Source organism: Belonocnema kinseyi, chromosome 7, assembly GCF_010883055.1.
Source record: "Belonocnema kinseyi isolate 2016_QV_RU_SX_M_011 chromosome 7, B_treatae_v1, whole genome shotgun sequence".
NCBI classification, from domain to species: Eukaryota; Metazoa; Arthropoda; class Insecta; order Hymenoptera; family Cynipidae; genus Belonocnema; species Belonocnema kinseyi.
Genome location: NC_046663.1, coordinates 82611191 through 82618091, shown reverse-complemented (window position 1 = coordinate 82618091; position 6901 = coordinate 82611191).

Below are 6901 nucleotides of genomic sequence, written 5' to 3'. Positions count from 1 at the left end.
TGAAAATTTGAGTTTTATGAGTCAGTGAAATTAATTGTAATCTTTGATATATCCAGAGAAAATTGATGGTAAAGTTTAAGAAATAAATGATTTATTCTGACCTTTTTAAATCAGACTAATTAATTCTTAACGAATAAAAGTTATTGTTAATGTACTATCCAAATCTAAATTAGTGCGATTTAATTAATGATCATTGAAGCTCTCCTAATGCAATCAGAGAAAAGTGAATCACTAAAAATTAGTAGACAATGTCGATAAATTTCGTCTCCTCCGCCAACAAAACCTTTTTACAAGTTACTGGTTTGAAATGAAAACACAAGAATTATTTAGACAGCTGATCAATTTCACCTAACTATTCACTTTTCAGATAATTTCTCTCCTGTTCATCATGCATCCACAGAAATTTGGTGACTGGCAATATTATTTAAGTGAAAATTTACAAAATCAAGGAAATCCTGAAGAACTAGAGTTAAGGTAGCGCTTTAAATTTTTCCCCGATGATTTTAAAGCAAACCTTAAAATAAATTTAACGACTTCTACTGTCAAGATATATTTTCCATATTTATTGTAATTTCCGAAATGAATAGCTTATTCAAAAAATCTCCAGTGGTTTTGATTTTTAGAAAATCTCGACTTTCTTGCTTGAATATTTAAGAGATTTTTTAAAGAACCCTTAAAACAAATGTGAACACTAGGGTGGTCCAAAAATGCTTTTTGAGCAACAGGGCAAGACATCCCCCCAAAAGTTTCCATTTTCATCGAAACGCGCCAAGTTTTTTAGGGATTTAAGAGGAGTGTCTACGAAATAAAACCATATGTACTAATAAATTAAATTTTCAACCCACCCACACCCACTTGCAGCGCTCCAAATATGACCCAAAAATAAAAAAACTACATTTTTACGTATTATTGTTACTTTTCACCAATTTCCGTCGTATTTTTCAGACAAATAATTAATAGTTGACAATTTGAATATTTTCAATGACTTTTTGAACAAAATTGCAATTGTTTAAACAAATTTTATTTTAAAAACAATTATTTATTGCCAAAAAATGTGAAAAAATGATCGTATTTTCTTATTGAAACGTAATTGTTAGTCATTGTTTGGAGTAATACATTTTTCTAAAAACATTATGTAATTATTTAAATAATTCTTTATTGTATAATTTCTAAATTGCTAAAAACTGAGGCAGAGATATCAAGTTTCTTTCTAAATAATTATCCCATGCTACCTTTTGTTGAATAATTACATAATTTTGATACATATCTTTTAATGTTGAATAAATTTCTATTTGCTTAAACAATCCTTATTTACACAAACAGTTTTTTTTGATAACTAAAAAAATAAAATAAAATAGAACAAATTTATGTCTTCTAGTTTATTTCATTTTTTAGTTATCGAAAAATAACTGCTTGAGCAAATAAAAACTGTTTAAACAAATTGAATTTGTTAAACTTTAAAAGAAATGTATACAAAATATGTAAATTCAACAAAAAAGGACATAGGGTACCGATGTTAAAAAAGTGAACATCTCTGACTCAAATGTTAGAAAATTTGAAAATAAACAATAAATAATTGTTTAAATAATTACATGATGGTTTAAAACAAATTTACTACTCCAAACAATGAAAAAAATGCATTTTAATTACAAAATACGATTATTTTGAAAAATTTGGGGAATAGATAATTATTTAAATAATTTACATTTGTTTAAACAATTGAAAATTTTTAAAAAGTCATGATGAATATTCAAATTGTCCATTAGTAATTACTTGTATAAAAAAGACGACGGAAATTGCTAAAAAGTAACAATAATACGTGAAAAGATATTTTTTTATTTTTGGCTCATAATTGGGGCGCTGTGGGGAGGGTGGGGGTGAGTTGGAAATTAAAGCACGTTTCGATGAAACCCTGGAATATGATTTTAATTTTTCGAAAATTCCTCATGTTAATTAAATGGGATTTTTAAGTGCCCGGCGGCACATGAAATATTCGAATTTCGAAAAAAATTATGGATTTTCTTTCTTCGGAACTAGAAAATTTTGGGGGGTGTCTTGCCCTCTAGAGAGAAAAAAATGTTGCAATGCATTTTTGGATCACCCCAGTGAACACTTTTCGTGCAATGATTTGTTTTCCATATTTATTGTGAATTAATATCCGAACCCATTTTAATATTTAAAAAAACTCCCGCCGTTTTAATTTTCACTAAATTTTGATTTCTTGGCCTGAATCAAAATTTCAAGGTATGTTGAACCAATCACGAAAATAATTTCAAATGCCTGTTTGCTTTTCATTTTGAATTTTTGAATTGATTTTGAAAATGTTTGAAAATTAATTTTGAATTGGTTTCAGACTCTGATAATATGATGGGAAAATCTCCAGTGATTTTACTTGTTGGGTAATGTCTATTTCCTTGCTTTAATTTTATAGACATGGTGAAACAAACCTTAAAATAAATTTCATATTTTTTGAGCTAGGATATGTGTTCCACCTTTAATTTCAATAGATTTTCGATCCCATAAAACTCAAAATCGATTCCGAATTTTTATTATACTAATAGGGTCGGCAATTAAATCTCAATAATACGTGGGAAAAATCTCTTATCAGCGCAAGTGTTCAAATTCACTTCAAGGGATGTTTTAACATCCCTTAGAGATTCAAGCAATGACAATGAAATTTCCTTAAAACAAAAAATACAGGAGATATTATGATTACAGAACTGTGGTCGGAAATAAGTTGAACATAAACGCCATTTGTAGTACCCGGAAAAACGAATATTTCATCCTTACGAATCTTTTCGATAAAAAGAAAATTATCAAAGTTTTTAAATATTTAAAAAATTTTTAAAAGCAAACGAAAATCCAAATTTTAAGCCAAACAATGTATGAAATGACAAAAGGGCAAGAAAATAAAATCGTTGTTTTTTGAAAGCCCTTTTGAAATTTCAAATTTTGACCCTAAAAACGCAACAAAAAATTCTATTTTGCGGCCAAAGTATGCAAGATATGAAAAAAATGATTGTGTTTGAACAAATTGAAGAAAAATTAGGCTTTTATACATTTAAAATTACAATTGATCAATAGACTTGAAATTAGTTATACAAATCCAGGATCCTCTTGAGCTACTTTTCCACCTTTTTTTGATTAACATTTTTTTTCGTGGGCACATTTTCCTTATGATTCATAGAAAATTGCAAATGTTTAGTAATCTTTCTAAAATTTATTTGCCTTGAATAAGCATTGACGTGCAAAGGTATGAAATTAAGTGTCTGAGGAAGGATATTTTAATTCCATAGTTTTTTTCCTGATGTAAAGGATACTTTGAGGTATCTATAAATCAAAATTGGACAAATTAACCTTATCACGAGTTTAGTTTTACAGATTCAATTAGCCAAAAGTGAGCCACCAAATATTAGTAGAAAATTAATAATTCGATTGGTCGAGATATTTTCTAATTTAATAGTGGAAAGCGACTTATTGCTTGGCACAAATAAATAAATTTACTAAGAGCTGTATATTATTAATTAAAAAAGTTATAAAAATGGAAAATAGGAATGTTTAATGAAATAATGCAATCGTGTAGCATTATCATCACTGCTGAAAGAATAAGAAGGTCATATTATGAAACGGTAAACCTGATGTAACCTGTCTCCAATTTAGATACATTTCCTGCTCATTGTTTAAAAAAATTGAAATAAATACAAAAATTAAACAAAATGTCTCTAACTCCTTAGAAAATAGCAAAATTAGTCAAAGAGGCGTGGATTTATATAAAAAATATGTTGCTTAAAAGTCTGTGAATAAATAATGGCTCATCGTACGAAAAAATAATACGAGAATAATAAGTTTTAACTTATAGATTAATAAAAAATAACAAACAAATTTAATATGATCATTAAGGCTTTTCATTATTATTAATTTTAATAAGAATTAAGCAAGAACGTTTATAAACAATAAACAATGTTAATACTGGCAGTGGGGAAAATCATGACACTGTTTTGCCAGGATGATTCCTTACTAACTCATCGTGCATCAGAATGCTTAATTTACGAAAATAATTTTTCTGCTGAAATAAATATATTTTTCACTTAACTAATATTTTTTTGAACCAAATAATTATTTTTTTCATTGAATCCGCTGTAAAAAAAGGAAATCAAATAATTCCGCAATTCTGGAACCTTGTTTATGGTCAAAAATATTAAAAAATGCGGTTATTATTTTTTTTTTGGGTGCGATCCACCAACTTTAAATATTTGAAAAAATTCACACATATTTGTGGGGTGCCAAAAAAAATATATATATTTTTTCTAGCGTTGAGTTGATCGGTGTTTAAAAAAAAAATTTGATATTTTTAAAGCGCTCTAAAAATTTGAATTTCGCGCCAACTTTTTTTAAAAGGATTTCATTTTGTAGGGCTTGAAAAACTCTACAATTTGAAAAAAAAGAATTTTCTAGCTCAAAAATTGACCGAGATATCGGCAAAAAATTTAAAATCGCATTATACGGTCTGTAGGGACGAAACATGTACTTTTTGACCAGGAACAAGATGGTGTAATCAGTTTTTCATATGCTGCAGGGGCAGTTTTGACCATCTTATCCTGCTAGACCCTTTATTTTATACTTAGTATGCATTTCATATTAAAAACATAAAATTTATATTATGTTCAATATACGAATGTGTCTTAAATTTCACAGTAAAGCTAAAAAGACGAATTTTTAGAAAAAATCTAAATTTTAACCAAGAAGTTTACTTTCGACCAAGAAAAATTACATGTGATATGAATTTTCATTTGAACAGGTAAATTTCCCACCAAAAGTTATGCTTCAACAACATAATTGAATTTTCAACAAAATAATTAAATTTCCTATCTAAAAGACGAATTTCCAAGAAAAGATATGATTTTTTTACGAAATAGTGAGTTTTTAAATTATAAAGAAAAAAACTTCAACAAAAAACAGAATAGTTAGATTTTCAGGCAAAAATTTATTTTTTAGAAAAAAAACAACAAATTTCCAACAAAATACAATCGAACCTTTATTTGAGCCCGATTTTGCGAATTACGACTGGCTCCAATTGAGGAACTCCGAACTGTTTTTCTCTCCTGTTTCTCTCTGTTTTGTCACGCCTGAGTGAGCATCGCACATCCCCCCGCAGTTCCTCTCACCAATACCCACGGCGTGACGTCACCCACGGCGTGGCGTCAATTCTCGGAAGGTTCCAAGTAGGGGGCTCAAATAAGGGGTCGTCTGTAGTGTAATTCTCAACCGAAGACTTGAATCTCACAGGTGGACTGAAATTTAAAATTATAATTATTTGAACGAAAAAGTTAATCTACAGCGAAATGGTTTATTTTTTAACTGAAATTATGAATATTCAAAAAGAAAACGAATTTTATCCAACTTTCAACCACATAGTGGAATTTTATTCAACCAAAAAAAAAATGAATTCTCAACGAGAAATTTAATAGTTGATATTTCAACCAAGAATTGTTTTAACTTAAACAAAAGCAGTTAAATTCAACAATAATTACTAATTTTTAATCAAAGAGTTGAATTTCTTAACAAAAAGGATGAGCATGTAACCAAGACGATGAATTAAAAAAAAACAGCAAATGTTTAACAAAATACATGAATTTAAAACCAAATATAGAAAACTTTAGAGTGAGTGCCGGTTTTGAGTCTGATCTTGGACTCAACTCCCTAGACAAAGGTCCACTCCAAATGTAAATACTCAATTGTGGGTGAGCACCGTGCACCCCCCCGCACCAAACTTCTCTCATTCATCCCCCTGCGCCGCGTTAATTCTCAGAAGAACAAACTCTGGGGCCCTATCTCTAGGGTTCACTGTACTTGATTTTTCAAATAAAAAGATCAATTTTTCATGAAATACATTAAATTACAAACAAAAATAAAATAGTTAAACTTGCAGTTAAAAATGTTAATTCTCAAACAAATAAAAAAGTTATTTTTCACAAAATATTTAAATTTTCAATCAAAGATATGAGTTTTGGATTAAAATAATGAACCTTGAACAAAAAATGTACTTTTAACGAAGAAGATAAAATTTTCATGAGGTAGTTGAATTTTTATTTAAAAATATGAATTTTGAACTAATATGATGAATCTTCATGAAAAACAAAATGAATTTTCAACATGAGCATTCAAACAAGTCATCAGTTTTTGACTACAATTATGAAACTTAAATGCCAAAAAATGCATTTAAAACAAAGTAGTTGAAACCGTAATCAAAACAGATTCATTTCCAACCAAAAATTTGCATTGTTAACCAAAAAAGATAATATTTTTGTCAAAATAGTTAAATTTTCTACCAAAATGGATGAATTTCTAAACCAAACACAGTGAAACTCTTCTATAGCGTTCTATAGGTTATAGAAGGGAGGGCTATTAAAGGGTTTCACTTTACTTACATTTTCAACTAGAAATGATATAATTAAATTTTCAGTTACAAAAATTAATTTGGAAGCAGAAGAAACGACTTTTCTACAAAAAGTTACAGTTTAGACAAAAGAAATCATTTTTGAACAAGACATACTAGGCAGTCTGATGAGTACCTGAAAATTCTAAGAGATGGCATTAGTATTCACTAATGTGAACCATTTTCTTCGAGCTTGATCCTTCAAATGACGCCTGTCAAAACTTCAGCCATTTATGTTTACGCATTTACAAGTTACAGCACTGTGAAGCGACTAACCTCCGAGTTTTTTTTTAATATGGAAAAATCTGTGTTTCGAATTTTGATCAAAAATTATCTTCGCAAGAAAACGATATCCGAGACCACGGCCAAGCTGGATAAGTATTACCCGGACTCTGCACCGTCGATTGGAACGATTTATAAGTGGTTTACCGAGTTTCGTTGTGGCCGTACAAGCACAGTTGATGC